At 43.1% G+C, this 19842-nt stretch overlaps 1 long non-coding RNA gene across 1 annotated transcript in view; it reads left to right on the top strand.

Moving 5' to 3' along the window:
- Positions 1–12640, top strand: part of LOC142013475 (uncharacterized) — a 30805-nt gene extending 18165 nt beyond the window's left edge. The window contains exon 4 of the long non-coding RNA XR_012645652.1: positions 12628–12640. This is a non-coding gene — a long non-coding RNA (uncharacterized LOC142013475). The remainder of the gene's footprint in view (positions 1–12627) is intronic.
- Positions 12641–19842: the final 7202 nt, after the last annotated feature.

Below are 19842 nucleotides of genomic sequence, written 5' to 3'. Positions count from 1 at the left end.
TATAATAACTTATGATACTCCTGAGGTCAGAAATCTTTATGTACAAGGGCTGAGTGCAAATATCAGGCTGGCATTGGGACCTGTAAATACAGTGACCACTCACCTAAGAGAGCTGGAAAAAAGGGTGAGAGAAGTCTGTGATTTACAGCAAATGTCCTTGCCTGCCCCAGTGTATAACAACAATCACCATAATCGTGTTTATAGTGGCAATGTTATTGGAAAGAGAAGGGTGACAGCCTTTAACAATGGCTCCAGTTACTCAAATCACATAGTCCACACTAGTGGCCATAGCTGAGATCTGAAATTTAAAGGCTCTGGAGAAGAAATAAAGGTCATGAAAAAATTGTAATAAGGCAGTATCTAAATATGAGCCCTGGGACCAACTGGTAAAAGCAAAACTGTCAGCAGAACCAATGTTTAGGAAGCTGGTAGCGTATGAGTCTGGTCACCTGCAAAGTAAGCAGCAGCAAGGTGATGGTAAGGTGGCAGCAGCCACAGGTGGCAATCAAGTCCCAGTAGAAATACAGCTATGAAGCTGCTGAGGTTTCTCAGACTCCCAGTTGGTAGCCCCTATTGATAATGATATTTGGGACCAACCCACCATACAACTAATGAGTAAAGGGAGTTTCGGTACCTTTAAGCAGAGTGCACTAGTGTATATGGGGGCATCTACCATTATTATGTGTATAAGAAATAATCCAGATATCAGAAAGGTTCCTGTTAAAGAGATGAACTCCCTAACCTTATATAATGGAAAAGAGAACTTAATCCCTTTCATGCAGGAGGTGGTTTGTGTGCTAGGACCATTATCTATAATGAATTGAATGGGTTTACAAAGTTTAGATAGCCATGGCATAATGGGTATGAATCTCATTTCCAAGTTTGGAATTATTATAGATCTACCTAACAGAGTGGTCACCCAAGCAGAAAAAGGGGTAAAGGGAGAAGTAATTCCAGCAGCACATTGCATTGCAGCAATACAGGCTCCTGAAAGTTTGGTGCTTCATGAATGGGAGAAAGAAATTATGGGCATTGTTAATCAACACAGAGCTACATTTGCTACCAGGAAACTAAGTTGTGGGAAAATCAAGTCTGTGGTAAACATAGAAGGACCCAATTGTAAGCCACAGCATCAGTCTAGATTCCCCAGGGAACCTGAGAAAGGAATAAGACCCACCATAGAAGCATTAAAGGAGCAGGGGGTTCTCCTACCATGTACCAGCATCTGTAATTCTCCCATCTTGTCAGTCCATAAAACCGATGTAAGAACATGGTGCCTCGCTGTGGACTACCAAGCCCTAAATAGTGTGACTCCTCACCTGATACCAGTTTGCAAGTTTTTCCAGAGGAAATGGCACTGGTAACATCAGGAGCACAGTGGTATAGAGTGTTAGATCTTGCCAATGCATTCTTTTTCATCCCTATCCACTTGTCTTGTCAGTGTAAGTTTGCATTTACTTTTGATGATGGTCAGTTAACATTCACCAGAGTACCACAAGGACTACACAACACACCCAGCATTTGTCATCAACAAGTGGCAGTGATGTGCAACAACATAGAACATCGAAAGTACATAGCTATATGGATGGCATATTAATTGCAACATGAAGACAGGAGGGAAACTTGTCAGTACTAAAGGAGATCCTGGAAAAAATACAAAACACTGGTTTCCTAATTAACCCTGCAAAAGTCAGAAGTTACTTACCTGGGAATACAGCTTGGTCCACAAGGCAAGAGTGACATGCTCCCACTGATATGAGTACCTTACATTCGTTCCTAGGTTTGGGTGGTTTCTCAAGAGACTTTATAGAAGGATACAGTGAACAAGCAATGCCTCTATTCAAGCTGCTTCATAAAGATCAGCAATGGCAGTGGGGCACAGAAGAACAAGTGGCATTTGTGCAATTATGCCAGACTATCTTAACTGCTTTAGCTTTGGCTTTCCCAAAACCTAATGAGCCATTTCATCTGCAATTCGCCACCACTAAGACGTCAATGGGAGCTGTTGTACTACAACAGCAAGAAACATCTCTAAAGCCTATCACCTATGGGTCGAAGGCTCTTAGTGCAGTTGAAGAGCAATATTCTGAAAGTGAAAAGGTGATAATAGAACTTGTATGGGCACTCTCACACTGGAAATTCATTATAGGAATGGCTCCTGTTATTTTAAAAATTTCATGTACCCTTGTGAAATATGTATTATCAGGAAAAGCCAACTCAGAGAGAGTCAGTCATCCAAGACTGGCAAATTGGAGTCTTCCTTAATAAATAAGGAGATCACAATAAATAAAAGTCACCTAATGTCATACCATTTGCTCTATGCCTTGCAATTTCTGATTCTGACAACACTGAAGATCATGAGTGTCCAATCCCTAACATCACTGATGCCATTGAACGTCTCTCCTTTCATGTTAGAACAGTTTTGCAGAAGCAAAATCCAGAGGAAGTGATTTGTGGCTGGTAGACAGAATCAGTCTTTTCATTAATAGAAAAGCAGCAGCTGGATATGCTATGCTACATATATCCACAAACAAAGTCTACCAAGGACCTGTCCGGCAACACTCTGCTCAAGCTGCTGACATAGTGGCCATAATTGTCACTTCAGAGCATGCAGATCAAGAAGCCAATATAACAATCTGCACAGACTCTGATTGGGACACTAGAGCCCTAATTGACTGGATGGTTAAACCGAGGAATGAGTACAAGTGATGGAAAAGCAGTTGCACATGCAGGATACCTCCAATGTGCTTGGCAGTTGGCTATTGATAGAAGGGGAACCACCGCCCTGTTAAAATTATGCACACATAGAAAGGATATGGCAGAAGTGTCTGTTCCACAACAGAGTAGATAGTTTAGTGAAACAAGCTTCCAGTTTAGGCCCTGACTCGGCCTGGGATAAAGTCAGTCCACAGATCAATGCATTGGTAGCCCAAAAGAATCTGGACACACGAGATATTTTGTTTCTCCAAAATGATGACTCCGAGATTCAACAACTGGTGGGATCACAGAAATACTTACTATGGAAAATCTATAGACATCCATCTGGCTTAATTATAATGGACAAGGAAGATCCTGATTCCAAAATAAATAAATAAATAAAGATATACATATCTCATAGAGCTGAGAGGGCCCTTGAGAGATCATTGAGTCCAGTCCCTTGGCAGGACCAAGCACCCTTCCTGAGAAGTTTTTTTTTTTTAAACTATTTTTTAAACTCAGACCCCTAAATGGTCTTCTGAAGATTGAACTCACAACCCTGGGTTTACAGGGCCAAAGCTCAAACCACTGAGGGTCCATTCCTCTTTTAGTAATTCCAGCTGTCATTAGAAGTGAGCTAGTGCAGTTAGCCCACAACCAAGGACATTATGGTGTGGAGAAGACACTCCAGAGAATATGAAGGGTCAGATGGTGGCCCACAATGGTAAATCACCATGTCTACAACTGCTTACACTGTGCGGAAAACAACCCTGATACAAAGATCCAAAAAGGCCCATCACTGTATCAGCCAGTAGAAGGACCCTAGTACCGAGTACAAATAACTTATATAGGACCTTTGCCTCAGACCAAAAGTGGCTATATATATTGTTTGGTTATTATGGATCCATTTACCAAATGGGTTGAGGTCTACCCATCCTGAAATTGCACTGCCCTCCCCCTGACTCCAGTGCATCTCCTTTTGGAACAAACATTCAGACAGGTTTGAACTGCCAAGAATAATAGATTCAGACCAGGGAAGCCACTTTATGGGAGAAATTATGCATCAACTCTTCATAGAACTAAACATATGACAAAGGTTCCATGTGGCTGGACATCCCCAATGGTCTGGGAGTGTCGTAAGAACAAATTGCTCTTAAAGATTGCATTACAAAAAGTGATAGTCTCATCTGGGAAAGATTGGGATCATAAACTCCCTTTGATCCTAAGGGCTATCAGGTCTTCCATTCGAGCACATGGTTTGACACCACACGAGGTCATGTTCGGACAGCCCATGAACACTGCCGAGGCTTGGTGGATTCAAAAAGGGGTGCCTGCTGAAGAGTATTCCCTGAGAATTGCCATTGATAATTATATACAATCTATATTGCAAAATATGACTCTGACCCAATGTATGGTGGCTACCACATTAAAGAAAAACATATGTAAAATGGACAAGAGACTTAATGAAAATCTAAACTATCAAGAGTGGAATGTAGGGGACAGCATACTTTTCAAATGTTATTCAGAAAAGAATCATGTCTTAAGCCCAAGATGGGTGGGTCCAGTACAAATCATCCAAAAACTAGTTCCACAGTGTATCAAGTTGGATGCAAAAATGGCAAGAAAACTAGTCAGAAATGGTTCCATAACTTCTAAATGCAGGCATGGAAAGGAAATAGTGCACCTTCTCAGAAAGAAATAGCCAAATCAGTGCAAACAACAAGCATTCTAATGATAACTGTTTTGTTTCTTTTCACAGAAAAGAAGGATGAAGATCAGTTGTATAATGTAATTAGTTATAGTTCGAATAATAGCAGTGTTACCTTTTGGACAACAAAAACCCAAAATATGGATATGGGAGAATGAACATGATTTTTGTGCCAAGAAAAATGAAACTTTGGGTTGGAATTTACCCCATTTCAGTTATGAAGAGGATTATCCAGAATCTGCAGGAAAATAGTTAAAAACCTTGGCAGATCAACAAGAAGAATTCTTTAATGGGGAATAAGACGATTATGAAGAGGTAGGTGCCACTCCAAGAATAGGTCCGAAGAAAGGGCTAGATGATCAATTACGGCCTACCATTACCTCCGTTAAAAAGATTTCCACCGTCCCAGGGACAACCAAAGCTCAAGTTCCCAGGATTTCGAGAATTCCCTGAATAGGAGGCTGTGGAAAGAGGGAAGAACCAAGAAACCAAAATGTGCTAGTCATAGGAAGAGCTTCCCCCAACCTAAAAATAGATTTGGTATTCACCCACTCCTTCTTGTTTGCAGGACAATACTACCTTATCATCAGGGAACCATATGAAAACAGAACCATCATGTAATTTGCAGTGCATGGAGATGGATCACAGCCCTCTCCATCAGACCGTATAAGGAAATATGCAGAAGGGTGTGTGGGTTATCAACCCAAATCCCTCTTCTGAGTGCACCAAAACCTTGGACATATGGGATTTTTCTAAATGTGTTAAGATACATACAAAGGTACTCCACATCATCCAACCCGGAAACATTACTTTCCCTATCTATGTGTATTCCCACGGCAGGCTTGCAGCCTCTGTACCTGTACTGGTGTCACCATCCAAACAAGAGCCCTTTCTAATGATCCTAAATTGTGCAAAATGTTCCATTGAGTACCAAACACCACTTTCTATTGATGCAAAATCTAGATTTTGTAGAATAAGAGATGAGGATTTACTGTCCAACATATGTCATAGTGTGGTAAATGTGCAAGTACTAAGCAATTATTCTGTACTTTGGAATTTCCAAGGGCCTTTTGAAACCAAATTAACCATATACATGTTGTTATTGCCAGCGCCCAAGGTTAATAGGATGAGACCTATCGTAATCAGAAAGAATGTCACTGGAATTGTAATGATCAGTCCCCAGAATATATTAGTAAAAATCATAATGCCTATACAAATATCAATCCTCCTATTTCATATGTCATGTTACAAATATGTAGGACCAATGATCATTGGTTGAAAAGCAGGGCTGCATGGAGTGTTACCATCATCAGGTGGTAGAAGGTGAAAAAGAAACATCATGGACAAAGTCCTTGGTAGAGTCGGCACAGGATTGGGAGTAATCAATACTATGGATCAAGAGCTATTGTCCAGAAAAATAGCAAATTTGGGCAATGATGCATCCTCTCTGTCCAGTCCAATCACATTGGCTTTCGAAAGAATTGCCTCACCCACGTTAAACATCACTGAAATCCTTCTTTACTGTCTCCAAATTCAAGAAAGTGATCATTTTCGATTTTGGATGCTTTGGCTATACTACAGTGTAACATTTCTGAAGTGCTACCCTGCATCAAGGCACAGCAGTGGTTGGTAGCAATAGCAAAAATTATAATTAGAGATGGATTTAGTCAGCAGTTGCCAGTTGAGCTTAAAAGAGTTGTTTACAATCAAGACAATGAATTTGAAAGAAAATATCAAGATTGGTGGCAGTTGGTAAACTTTACCTATATTCCCAACAACGAAACACTAATAGCCTGTGTACTCACTCTGTTAGATGCACAGGTGGAAGAAATCCATTCCATTGTAGCATTAGGAATGTGTGCAGAACACCAGGTCATTGTGCCATTGTTGGAACATAAATGGGCTCACATAAAAGAGGATACATACATCCCTATAAATCAAGGTTTCCCAACCTGTGGGTCATGACCCAAACATGCGTCATGATTACATTTGAAAAGGATCACTGGCTGGTCTGGGCAGCTCCGCATGTGGCTCTTAAGGAGCCATTCACACTGAAGTGGTACTCAAATTTCTAATTGATTTAACAGCCATCACGGTTCCCACATGGCTCCATGTCCTAGTTGGCTTCCAGTTGTGGGGGTCAGGGTCCCTCCCGCACCCCCAGCCGGGGTTCCCACAGCTGGCAATTGTCAGACAAGGTTCTGCCCCACCCGGCTTCCAGGTGCAGAGAGTCAGGGTCCCCTCCACACCCCCAGCCAGGTTCTCACAGCTGGCAGTCCTTTCCATGGGTTGTGGGTGAAGACCCAGCTAGGGAAGGTATGTGCCAGCCTTCCTCTTCTGCCCAGAGCCCCACCCCTTCCATAACCTCTCCATCCCTCATGGAGTCAAGCCCAGATCCCATCCCAGGTTACTGTACCCAGTCCCTGACCATCCCCAGACACTTTAGTATCCCCCCGTCCCTGTGGGTGACATGGCCTCACCCTTTCAGGCTGGCCACAGTGTCACAGATGGCTTCCAGCTGCGGGGGGGTCAGGGTACCCCCCAACCCCTGACCAGGGTTCCCGCAGATGGCACTTGCCAGCCAGGGCTCAGCCCCTGCTGGCTTCCAGCTGTGGGGGGTCAGGGTCCCCCCCTCCAACCCTAGTCAGGTTCCCACAGCTGGCGATTGCTGGCCAGGGCTCCGCACCCCAGCTGGCTTCCAGCCACCAGGCCTGCATGGCTGATGCTCCTCCCTCCCTACCCCAAAATGAGCCACCCATTCAGCTCACAGCTGCCCATTTCTCCCCAAGGGGAGAAGGAGCAACACTGCCTGCAGCCCATCTCCCCTCATCTTTCCTGGCCGAGCAGGGAGGCTGTGGCAGCTGTGCACAAGCTGGCTCCGTCAGGAGGGGGAAGAGCTCTCTGCCTGTCCTGCTCTGCCTCAGTCATCTCACCCTTGTTATGGCCTTGCCGTCAACACACCCACACACTGCCTTCCTTCCCTGCTTCCTGTGTGACCACATCACAGCCCCCTCCACCAATGAGATGGGGAGAACCAGACACAGTCCCCGCTTCCAGCCAGTGTAAGAAGTGTGTTGTTGTTGAAGTATTTTTCCTTCTTCTACAAAATAACTACTATATATATATATGGTAGTAACTATATATGCATAGTAGACACTGGCTGGGAGTGGGGACTGTGTCTGGTTCTCCCCAGCTCATTGGGATGTGTGTGGGGGGGGAGGGGGCACAATTTTATATTCTTGCCTCATGTGCATAATTAGCTAGTTACAGCACTACAATATTTAATAAAATATTACTTTTAACTCTGCCACTGGGCACTGTGTAAATAACAACCAATAATGGCTATGTCTACACTAGCCCAAAACTTCGAAATGGCCATGCAAATGGCCATTTTGAAGATTATTAATGAAGTGCTGAAATACGTATTCAGCGCCTCATTAGCATGAGGGCAGCTGCAGCACTTTGAAATTGCCACCACTCGTCCAGACGGGGGCCCTTTTCGAAAGGACCTTATTCTGCTGATAAGAATGAGGGGATTTCGAAGTTGGTGGGGTCCTTTAGAAAAGGACCCCTGTCTGGACAAGCCGCATGGCCATTTTGAAGTTTTGGGCTACTGTAGACACAGCCAATATGTGCAAGGCCATAAGTCTGTCACAGCATAATTGTAAAATGTGCATGTGTTTTTATTAATAAAGCAACAATCTGATGTTTGCTTGGTGTAATCTTACTGTGTGCATGTGTTTTTGTTATTAATACAGCAAGGGATTGTAAATTTCATTTAGTCCTTTATTTGAAAAAATGACTTTAGCAAAAAGAAAGGATGTTGACACATATATGAAATGTGGATTTACTTCGATAATTTTAGCAAGAGTGGAAAGGCCACAATGCGTCACATGTATGGAAATTCTTTCCAATGAATTGCTGAAACCAAATAAATTGCAATGTCATTTAAATACTAAACACCATCAAATTAAGAGCAGAGATGTGAATATTTTTCAACAAAAAGCAGGCATCAAGAAATGCTGGCTTGATGTTGGTGCGCCTTATTGGCAACAAAACTTAGCTGCCATAGAAGCCTCATATGTTGTTGCATTGAAAATTGCAAAAGCTAAGAAAGTGCATACCATAGCCGAGGATCTACTATTTCCCTGCACCAAGGAGATTGTCCACCTTTTGGTAGGTGCAGATGCTTTGAAAAAGCTGCCACCTTTATCCATGTCCAATAATACAATTAAGCATAGAATTACCGACCTGTCTAACAACATGAAATCTCAAGTCATCAAATAAATTTAAAGTTTTCCTGGAGGATTATTTAATAGGAAGCTGGAAGAGACAACTGATGTGTGTAATCTTGCACAACTGATGGTGTATGTACAATTTATCAAAAATATGTGAAAGAGGAATTTTTGTTCTGCAAACCGTTGGAAACTGCGGCTACTGCACAAGATGTATTCAATATCTTGACTATTCCTTTGAAGAACGTTCCATAGAATGGAAAAACTTGTCTGGCTTTTGCACAGATGGGGCTCCTGCTATGCTTGTTTGCATCTCTGGATTCCAAACCCTTGTTAAAAACATTTCTCGAAAAGTGATCAGAACTCACTGTTTCATTCATTTGCAAGTACGAGCCACTAAAACGTTACCTATTTCTTTGAACCAGGTACTTAATGACGTTATTAAAGCTGTACATTTTATTAAATCCAGTACACTCAGAACTCGCATATTTCAAAACCTTTGTTTGTTCAAAACCTAGGTCCTTTGCATGAAGGTATTGTTGTTTCACGCTGAAGTAAGGTGGCTGTTGAAAGGCAAAGTTCTAAATTGTGTGTTTGAGTTACAAAATGAACTTAAAACATTCACGTCACAGAACAAAAGAGTTTGAATATTTGTTCACAGAAAACATGAGTTTGTATGAAATAGCATACCTAGCAGACATTTTGGACTACTAAATGATTTAAATGTGTCACTTCAAGGACCAAATTCTACAATTAATCAGATTATCGAAGAAAATAAAATCTTTCAGAATGAAATTCCAATTATGCATTTCAAAAATTTATATATATATATATATATATATATATATATATAGTGGCAGACCCCTACCCGGAAGCTTCAGGAACCTTCTAGAAGGACGGTATACTGGATTGTGGGCCAATGCTTCTTTATTCCCTGACTAGGCCCAAGCCCTCATTGGTCAGCGGGGCCCTGTGCTCCCTATAAAAGCCTCCCCCATCTGGTAGCAGGGAGGAAGGTTTTGGAAGGCGCACCGGAGGAGCAGAGTGAGAGCAGAGTGAGAGCAGAGTGAGAGCAGAGCAGAGCAGAGCAGAGCAGAGCAGAGCAGAGCAGAGCAGATGAGCGAGCGAGCGAGCGAGCGAGAAGGTACCACGGGGAAGCGGTGTGTGAAGTGGCCCAGGGTGAGGTTGCTACTTTGGGGCAGGGGTGAAGGCCCTGCCAGTTGCCTCTTGTCCTCGTAGGGACCCTGGGCCGGAATCCAGGGTAGAAGGTGGGTCTGGACTTCCCCCACCCTTCCCCAGAGGGATTACTGCACTGGAGCAGGCGTGGGCCTGCAAGGGGACTGGCTTTATTCTCCCTGTTCTGAGCTTGCCTGTGATGAGGATGGCTCACTAAGCAGAGACTCCTGCCTTTGGAAAGGCCTGGGCAGATAAGGGACCTCCGTGAGTCTCTGAGGCAACAGAGGACTGCAAGGAAGCGCAGGGACCCACAGGGGCTGACAAGGGACTTTGTCACAATATATATATGTTTCCAACCCTCGCAACCTTTCTTGAAGAAAGTACAAATGGCGTTAATATTAACAATGATTTGCAATTGTTGAACAGGAGCATTTGAGACATGTAAATGATGACCTACACCGATATTTTCCAGATACAGATGAAAAGTTGTTTGATCTTGCAACAAATCCTTTCAGTGTGGATGTTTGTGATGTACCTGAAGTTGTCCACAAGCAATTTATTGATATGATCAACAGCAATGAGATAAAAACAGAGTTTTCAACAATGCCAAATAATCAGTTCTGAATCAAAAACAGAGTGTACTATCCACTTTGGTCAGAAGTTGTTTTGAGAATTTTACTTTGATTTCCAATCATGTTCTTTTGTGAATCAGACTTCTCATATCTGCTTACAATTAAAAACAAATATTGAAATAAATTAAATGTAGAAGATGATCTTGGATGTGCACTCACAAAAATAATTCCAAGGATACAACAGTTAGCAAAGCAAATTCAAGTTCAACCATCCCATTAATTTAGGTTCAGATGAAACTTCTGTTCTGTAAAATACTAAATTTTACTATCTAAAAGACGTCCAAAGTGAAGGACAAAGAAGTGTCATTGAAGTAGAGCATTTTAATTCAGAAATCAGGAAAATCTCTAAGCGAATCGAAGAGGATTCAAGGTCATTATTTTGGTGGGAATCCATATTCTAAAATAGTTTAGGAGAAATAAGATTTTCCTGGCACATTTTTCTTCATCCCTTGTTGTTCTTAAATAATACAAGTAATATTAATGTTCTATGTTTATATTTTAAGCATTTATGTATATAAGACTCGTAAAAGCCAAGTGAACCCAATTTCAATATGTGGAAATCAAAGCCTGTAGTTTGAAGTATGATGACAACCAAACCCAAAGGTACTTGATGCCATCAAGAAGGGGATATGTAGGCTGACCTCGTGTAGCCAGACAGAACCCCCCCTTTTTCTCTACTCCATCTTGTCTCTCCTGGGTGCTTCAGAGCACCAAAAGGTTAAAGAAACAGCTCAGCCCTGGAATGCCCAAGAGTGCAGATGTGCTTATCTCAGGCACAGTCTTTCTGATGCTCCAGAGCTGCAACAAGAGACAATGGGCTATTAAACAGCCGGGCCTCAGACTGCCCTTGACTAATTACCATCAGCTGATTCGCCTACACAAACGTCCCAGACGGAGGAAAAATCTCCAGCCCATAAAGAAAAAGAATGCCCTAAAATTATCTCCACCTCACAGATGCAAACTAAGCCCTTGAACTCTCTGTGAGAACCGGTGCCTCGAGACAAGTTAATTCAACTGGCACTCTTTTGAGATAAGGAAGAGCGTACGTGACCCAATGGGTATAAAGAAGGGCCTGGCAGACCCCCTAATTGAGCTCCAATTACCTCTACCTGCCGGTGAGGAGGGTCTTTGCCTCCCGAGGTCCTCGTTATTTATTGCTTCTTCCTGAGGGATTGAGTGAAAACGCTGGCCACGCCACGTTGGTAATGCAGGGGTGAGAATAAGACCTCTTAAGTGTATTGCTTTCCTTTTGTTTTCTTTGTGCCCATTCAATAATAGATCTATGAATAGTTACATGCTAGCTATTGGCAACTAAAGAACAAAGTGTAAACCTTGTAATCTTTGTAACAAAGTATAAATCTTGTAAGCTTGCAACAAAATATGTATCTTGTAATCTTGTAACCATAAGAGTTAAGTCTCCTTAGTCAATAAATAAGTAACTGGTTAAGCTGTAACCTGACTGTCCCTGTTACTGTGCAAGGCGAACACAAAACAAAGAACCCAGCTGCTTTTCAGCTGCAATTAGCCTGGTCATTGGTAAGAGAGTGCTAAGAGGGGAGCACTGAGTTGTGTTGCCCGCACAGAGCAGGCTCTCTGGGGCACCCGTCAGCCACACTGGCTGCCTGCTGTGAAGGGACTTTCTCGTCCTAGCAGTTAAAGACTCTGGTGTGGGAAGCTCTCAGTGCAACCATTGGGGCACCCGTCAGCCTGTCCTGGCTGCCTGCTGCAAAGGGACTTTTCCTGTCCTAGGAGTTAAAGACTCGGGTGTTAGGACCTTGGGGCACCCGTCAGCCTGCCCGGGCTGCCCGCTGCGAAGGGGCTGTCTATCCTAGCAGTTAAAGACTCAGATGAAAATAAGGGCATAGGTGGTATCTTACCGAACCATTGGCTAACACCTCATCTCAATAATCAGCTATATAAAGATGTTAATTAATATGGCTGTTTATGTAATAACAAAATGAAGGTGGTATAACAAAATGGAGTAAAGATGTCATGTGACCTCAGAACAGTAAGGAGGGGGGTTTCAGGGTGGTAAATAAGAACAGACTCTGACTGGAATTTCCCACCTTTTTTGCTGGTCCCTGAGAATCACCTCAGGAGTTTCCAGTCCTTGAGGGTTTATAACTCCAGATGCTGCCTGAAAGCAGTTGCTGTCCACTGAGTGGCAGTGTTTGAACAGGTCACCAGCTTGGAAGAGGGCATCCCATTCATCACCTACCATCCTGTCGGTCATCTGCCTTCAGTCCTCTCCAGGCTTCCAGCACCATGAATGTGGGACTGCCCAGCATTCCTCCCTGCAGGTTCCCAATCAGCCCAGAGGTAGAAGTTCCTGGGCAACACCCCTCTGACTCTTCCCACTCCAGTGGAAGAAGTGGTGAAGTGACCATCATTTGAGGTATAATTTACCAGTTTATTTTCCTGTGCAAAATCCAGTTTGGAATTTTAAGAGTCTTTTACTCTTCACTTCTGTTGATTAGTTAAGAGTTACTAGTTTGGGAAGGGCTTTTCCCCTCTTTTCCCTTTTATTGTAATAACTGCCTTAATTTACCGTGTTTTCACCTTGTTCTGAGTCTGTATTTCTTTCCTTTTTGGACCTACGTTCATGGGTGCTAGATACCAAGGGAGGGGTTGAATTTGGTCTTCTGATGGGGGTTACACACACGTTGTTATCCAAGTCCCCCTGGGTAACAACGGGATGGGCTCCAAAGTTAAAGTTCCTGGCTGTTGGTGAGATCAGCTTCTCTGCTTGCTTAATGAGCATTCTCTTCCTCCTCTTATACAGTTTCCTTTTCATCACTTCTCGTGGCTGCCAGAACAATCATTTGGGAAATATCCACAGAAAACTTTGGAATGTCATTAGGATTTGTCCCCTCAACCCCAGAATCCCATGCCACTGCTCATAGAAGTGGAATGTTCATAGCTCTGACCTGTAACATTTGCCTCCTTTGTCTTCTGGTATGCTTTCCTCAGTTCTTTTATTTCACATGGCACTGCTGGGTCTCCCTGCTGTACTCTTTTTCCATCATGCCCTATCCCTGTGTCTACACGTGCCCCTTCCTTTTGAAAGGGGCATGTTAATGAGCGGGTTTGAAAGATGCTAATGAGGTGCTGCAATGAATATGCAGCACCTCATTAGCATAATGGCAGCTGCAGCGATTCGAAAGTGCAGCTTTTCGAATCACACACTGCCCATGGAGACGGGACTTTCTCAGAGGACCCCTCCAAGTTTTCGAAAGCCCTTCTTCCGATCACCAGATAGGAAGAAGGGCTTTCGAAAACTGGGGGGGTCCTTTCATAAGGTCCCGTCTCCATGGGCGGTGCACAATTCGAAAGCCGCACTTTCGAGTCGCCGTGGCCGCCATTATGCTAATGAGGCGCTGCATATTCATTGCAGCACCTCATTAGCAATTTTTGAACCCACTCATTAACATGCCCCTTTCAAAAGGAAGGGGTACGTGTAGACCTAGCCTATGTGATTTTGAGATAGATATCAGCACTTCTGGAGCTGCTTCTGAGTTCCACCTGAACTGATTCTTCTCCCCACACGGAGATCATATTCAGGATCTCCTGGACGCTCAATGCTGGAGCTCACTGTGTCCCTGGGCATTCATGCTCAGGTGTGCTGCCTGCTTTGCTTGCCATGCTGGCCAAACCGAATGTGATATTCAAACTTTCAAGGGGGCTTTTCCTGTGTACCTGGAAGAGCAGCAGAGTGGAAAGATCTTGCCAGAGCAGTCACATCGGGGCACTGTAAGACACCTCCCAGAGATCAAGAAAATTTATCATAATAGTACTGCATCTGCACTGTCCCAATATTGACCATGCAAGGTCAAATTTATCATTACTCCTCTCATCAAGGAGGAGTACAGAAATTGACTTTAAACACGCTTAACATTGATGGAAGCGGCTTGATGGTGTGAACTTGTTTCATTATAAATTCAATTTAACGTGGCTAACATCAATCCTAACATGCAGTAAAGACATGGCCTAAGTTACAATGGTAACCAGTTACAACGTTAGGCAAAAGGTCTCCTGAAGGATGGTGAGACAAAGAAAAGCCCCAGCATGTAGGGAAGTGATATAGGAACTGTTGTGCTAGCCCTTTGCCACCAGAGGCTCTCCTGCATTAGGCCATCTGTGCAGATTGTAAATCCGGAATTTGATGACAGCGTTTTGTAAAGTGGTAATACTACATCTCACCAGTTGTCTTTCTGGTGACCTTCACCCAGACATTGTAAGGAGGATGTGTGTGGGTTACTCTTTGGCATGTACTTCACTAAGTCCTTGTAGGTCTTGACACCTGGAGACTCAGGAGCCATAGCAGGAAAATGGGGAAAGTCCCCATAAAATTATCAATTGTTAAGCAAGTAGCAAATTCACCTGGTGTTGCTTAGATCCTTAAGTCAAATAATGGATTTTTTTTTTTTTTAGAAAATAAAAGGGAACTGTACTGCAGCTTGCAGCTGCTCCTACCACCCTGCAGCTGGTGGGATGTGGGCCAAGCTTTGGGGGCCAGCCCCAGCCTGTAGCTAGTCTGGGTGGTGGCAAGGGTCTGGGGACCAGCCTCAGTCTCCAGTAGATCACCTGGCCTACAGCTGAGGGTGTAGAAGAAACAAAGCTTCACTCTGTGTTTGGTTAGAAACTTGTCAGAGACTCTTTATTAGAATATACAAGCAGCTGCAGCGGGGAGCACCAACTGACAGAGTGTCCCCCTAGCCAGCGATAGGTGTCTCCCTGAACACCAATTTGGGCAGATATATATACTTTTACAAGTAAAGAAAACAATAGTCACATGGCTTAGTAATGAACTTGGAAGCTTACTCTCCTAATTAATGGGAACTGGCACTGGTTTATCTCAAAGCTGCTTGACATTATTAGTATGCTAGAAGCATTGGCGTCTCATCTCTCATTTCCGCATACCTTCAGCGCAGTACCCGTCATTCCTTTTAGGCCAGGCTATAGCTTGACTAGACTTTTGCTAGGCCTCTGGTCTCTTGCTTCCACAAGGGGCACAGCTCTTGACCTCAATGAAGCTACCCCACTGCCTGCAGACTGTGGGAAGGGGTGAGGGGATGGCACTCAAGAGTTTAGCCCCAGGCTGAGCTGCAGATGGTTGGCAGGGGCTCAGCTCTGGGGACCAGCCCTGTCCTGCAATTGCTATCCTACTTGCAGCTGGTCATGGAGCGGGTGGGGGTGGCAAGGCTCCAGGGGCTGGCCCAGAGCTGCAGCTGTTCCCTCCAGCCTGTCCATGGCAGGGGGAACAAGGTTCCTGAGGCCAGTCTTGGACTCCAGCTGCCTCCACTGGCCTGCAGCTGGATCATGAGGGGTTCTGACTGTCGGAGCAGGTCACAGCCTGCAGCTGTCTTCCCATAGCCCTGCAGCCTTTTGGGGGAGAAGGCTTCAGGGGGGCAACCCTGACCTGCAGCTGAACCCACCCAGCCTTCAGCCTTTCCTCGAGTGGGGGTGGTCTGCTGGGTTGTGCTTTCAAACGCCCATAGTGGTCCCAGAGGGTGTGAGCAGGCGGTGCCAGTATGTGGGGGCTACTTATGCAGCCCAATGGCCATCAACATACAGATTTCATCTGCAGTTGGCCCATCTCTTGCTGGTGTGGCTGCTGCTGGTAGTCACTCTGCAGTATAGCGTACCTCCCCTCTGCCCTTTCCCTTTCCATGTTATGGAAAACATTCCGATTCCACGTGCTTCCCATTTTCCTGTCACAGTCAAACCCTGACCATGCTTTAAGTTAAGGTAAGAGAAGCTTCAAGCCAAATTTGGTGGCGGCAGCTCTTGCCGTTTTGGAGGATTTCTTGATCAAACAGATACACTGACAGACAGATACTCCATCTATCTGTTGGTGAATCCATGTAACTCTCAAAATATATAGAAATATTATCAACCTCTATACTAACTAAGAACTAGAACAATGCAAACAGCCAAACAACTTGCCAGAACAAGATCAAGGGGTGTTCCAACTTCTGACATTGGTATCAAGAAGGCACAGAAGGGATGGTAGATTTGCAGGGCTCTATATTGGCTGCCATGATGTGTGACTATAGGGGACACCCAGACAGACCCTACGACTACTGCTAGGAAGAAATCTTCTGGTGGCTTTGCACATGAGTATATGCGCATCTTATTGGAACTGATGTGATGTGACTTATTTGATTGAAAAATCAACATGCTGTTACATGTTTGCAACAAATACTGTACAGAATGTGCCAAATGAGGTGTCTATGAATAGCTTTTAATTCACTGGTTATGGTTGTGCCATTTGTGTGCTGCTTCTGGGAGACACCAACAGGAGGCTTGGCCAATGTATTGTGAAGGGACTATTCAAGCTAAATAGAAGTACTTGACTGAGAATGGTCATTGGGAGATGCCAGTACACATTTGATGAGCCTTTCTATGAACATTCAGACCAGCATGGGAGCAATGGCTTCTTTACATGTAAGGAACTGATGGACAGATGACTTGACCATAAGACTCCGGACCAGACCATCTTGTTACTGTATTTTCCACAGCAAGAACCGTGAGATTCCCTCCACATGGGAGAAGATATAAAGGGCCTTAGAAACTCCTCCATTTTGTTTTTAATTTTGCTTCGTGTCACTGGAGGATCTTTGCTTCAAACTAAAGCTCTAAACAAAGGACCGAATGACCCAGCCAAGCTGTTGATGTACTACAGAGACTTGATTTAAAACAGCAGTTTATTTCATTACTGATACAAGCCTGTACCAAGAACATTGAAATTATTATATGTATTTGATTCCTTTAACAATTGTAACTCTTACCCTTTCTTTCATTTTAGAAATAAATATTTAGAGTCTAAAGGCTTGGCAATGGCATCATTTTTGGGTAAGATCTGAGTTATAAATTGACCAGGACTTTTGGAACCTCCATCTTGGGCTGTGAGCAGTTCAGTTTCTATGTAATTAATCCTGAATTGCTACTCGTAGTAGTGCCCTTTCCTGTTCCCAAGCACCTTTTCTTACACATGAAAAAACACTCAGAGAAAAACAAATATTACCATTTTGGCAATGAACACGTTGATTAATAGAAAAAACATTGAGGCCTTTGAATGTGTCCTTGAAATATGAAATCAGAGTAGAGATTTGGATTGTTTGTTCTAAAAGTTGAAGGAACATATCAACAAGCTTATTAAGTGAATGTTTGTGAACATGGTTAAAGCACAGGTTTAACAGTAGTGGAGTTGATGGTTAATCAGGGACAGATGTTTGGATTGGGATGTGAGTGGATGCACACTTCACATTAGGTTAATGTGATGCTGGAGCCCAGTGTACTGACTGCATGAAAAACAGTTCCTGTTACACCTCTCCTATTTCCAACCCTCTGTAAATCCAAAACTACAGAACATGCTGACAAATTTGAAGGATGACTGGGATTAAGTCACAGAATATCTCCAGCCAAAGAAAAGCATATTCTATGAAAGCACATTTTCCATTATATTACTCAGAAACAAAGCTGACTGCTTTGATGGTTTTGTAATATGGGGATGGACAAAGAATTGATCCTTATATGCCCCAAACTGGTTCATCCATATCTGATTTGCATAGGTTAAAATGTGTTAATGTTGCTGATGGTAAAATTCATTTGTATACTGAATTTTATAGTTTTCATCCGGTGTCAATTTATATTAATATCTAATCGAATGGTCAAATTATATTGACTTTCTCAGAAAGTAAGCACTGTTCATCTGTCCCTAGTCATTCAAACACTAGGCTCACAGAACAGTAATTCTTTTCATATTTAAGGGCAACAAGCTCTCTCTTACTAATCTTAGAACAAGATGCATTTCTTTGCTTTGTGATTGGCTTCTTATAGACTCAGTCCAGCTGTTCAGTCACATGATACAAGTGGGACAAGAAAGAAAACTTCAAGAACTGCTTCCTACTTAAAGCCCCCACTAAAGTATGTTCTCCATTTGGAAAGCTGATCCTTTACACTTTACCATTAATTAACCTGATGTGATAACTAGTACATACATTGCCTTCATACTTCCTGCTCCCTTTGTAATTCTGCAGAGAAACATCTACCTACTTTTATTTCTTCCATGGTTATAGCTTTTCTCTTCCCCCACCATACATCTCCCCCAGAACAATGGCTTTTGTCTGTGATTATTGCAATACTTAACATTTACCAAACCAGAAGAAAACATCCCCTGTGATATCTTACTGGTTACTAAGAAGCCAGCAACTCAGTTCCCTTAAGCTTCCACCCAGACACCCAAATCAAATAAAAGTTCTACCAGTCCCAAAGAATTGGATGCATTATGAATATTTCAGGTTGTACCCCAAGTATACATACAGCCAACAGTTATCAATGAAACTAAATTTTATTTTTTAAAAAAGGAAATACCGGTTAAAAGATCACTATACATACAAACATGAATATAGTTCTGAGATCAGATTCATAATAGAGTCATTGATCTTTGTAGCTGCAGAGAACTCTTACATAATTATAGGTTATAGTCCAATGTCTGTATTTCCAGGAAAATCCAAGCAGGCTTGGAGATTTCAGCTGAGGCTTAGATCTTCCCCAGATAAAGCATCAAACAGATCTGAGATAAAAAGCGTTAGGACCCACAGGGGTTTTATACAGTTTTCAAGCAGTCTCTTGAGCATTCAGTCCTGGGTGAGCAATAGGCAATGGCAGAGACTTCCAAATAGACCTGTCTCCAAACCATTACCAGTAATTAGCTATATCATTATCAACAAGAACAATTAGCAATATGGAGTACCATAAGAGGATAACTGGTTATTCATAGATGATTTGCTATACACTTCAAAGAGAGATTAATACAGTATAGACAAGGAACATTGGATTACTTTGTTAGCATACAGCAATACACATGAAAACACACAAAAATACAAACTATCTACCAGTATATCACTCGTTTGAATCTGAATCATTCATTCTGCAGGTTGCTTAACCCTTACTTGGGAATGGGTCACAAAGGCTATGAGCTGTTTCCTTATCTATCATACAAGTCCTTTGTTCAGTTTTTATTATTTTGTCAAAAACTTATTAATGGCTGTGTCTACGCTACCTCCCTACTTTGAAGGGAGGATGATAAGTAGGGTGTTGGGAGGTTGTCAATGAAGTGCTGTGCTGCACATGCAGCACTTCATTAAGCAAATTCTCCCCTGCGGCAACTTCGCAGTTTTAAACTTTGAAGTGCTGGCTCATGTCTAGCCGTGGCTAACCCACCAGTACTTTGAAGTGCCTGGGGTACTTCGAAGTCCCTTCACTTTACTCCTCCACTTCAAAGTACTGGCGGGTTAGCCATGGCTAGACACGAGCCAGCACTTGGAAGTTTAAAACTTCAAAGTTGCTGGGGGGGGCGGGGGGGAATTTGCTTAATGAAGTGCTGCAT

This window comes from Carettochelys insculpta, chromosome 5 (assembly GCF_033958435.1).
Source record: "Carettochelys insculpta isolate YL-2023 chromosome 5, ASM3395843v1, whole genome shotgun sequence".
Taxonomy (NCBI): Eukaryota; Metazoa; Chordata; order Testudines; family Carettochelyidae; genus Carettochelys; species Carettochelys insculpta.
This window is presented reverse-complemented; position numbering and strand designations above follow the sequence as displayed.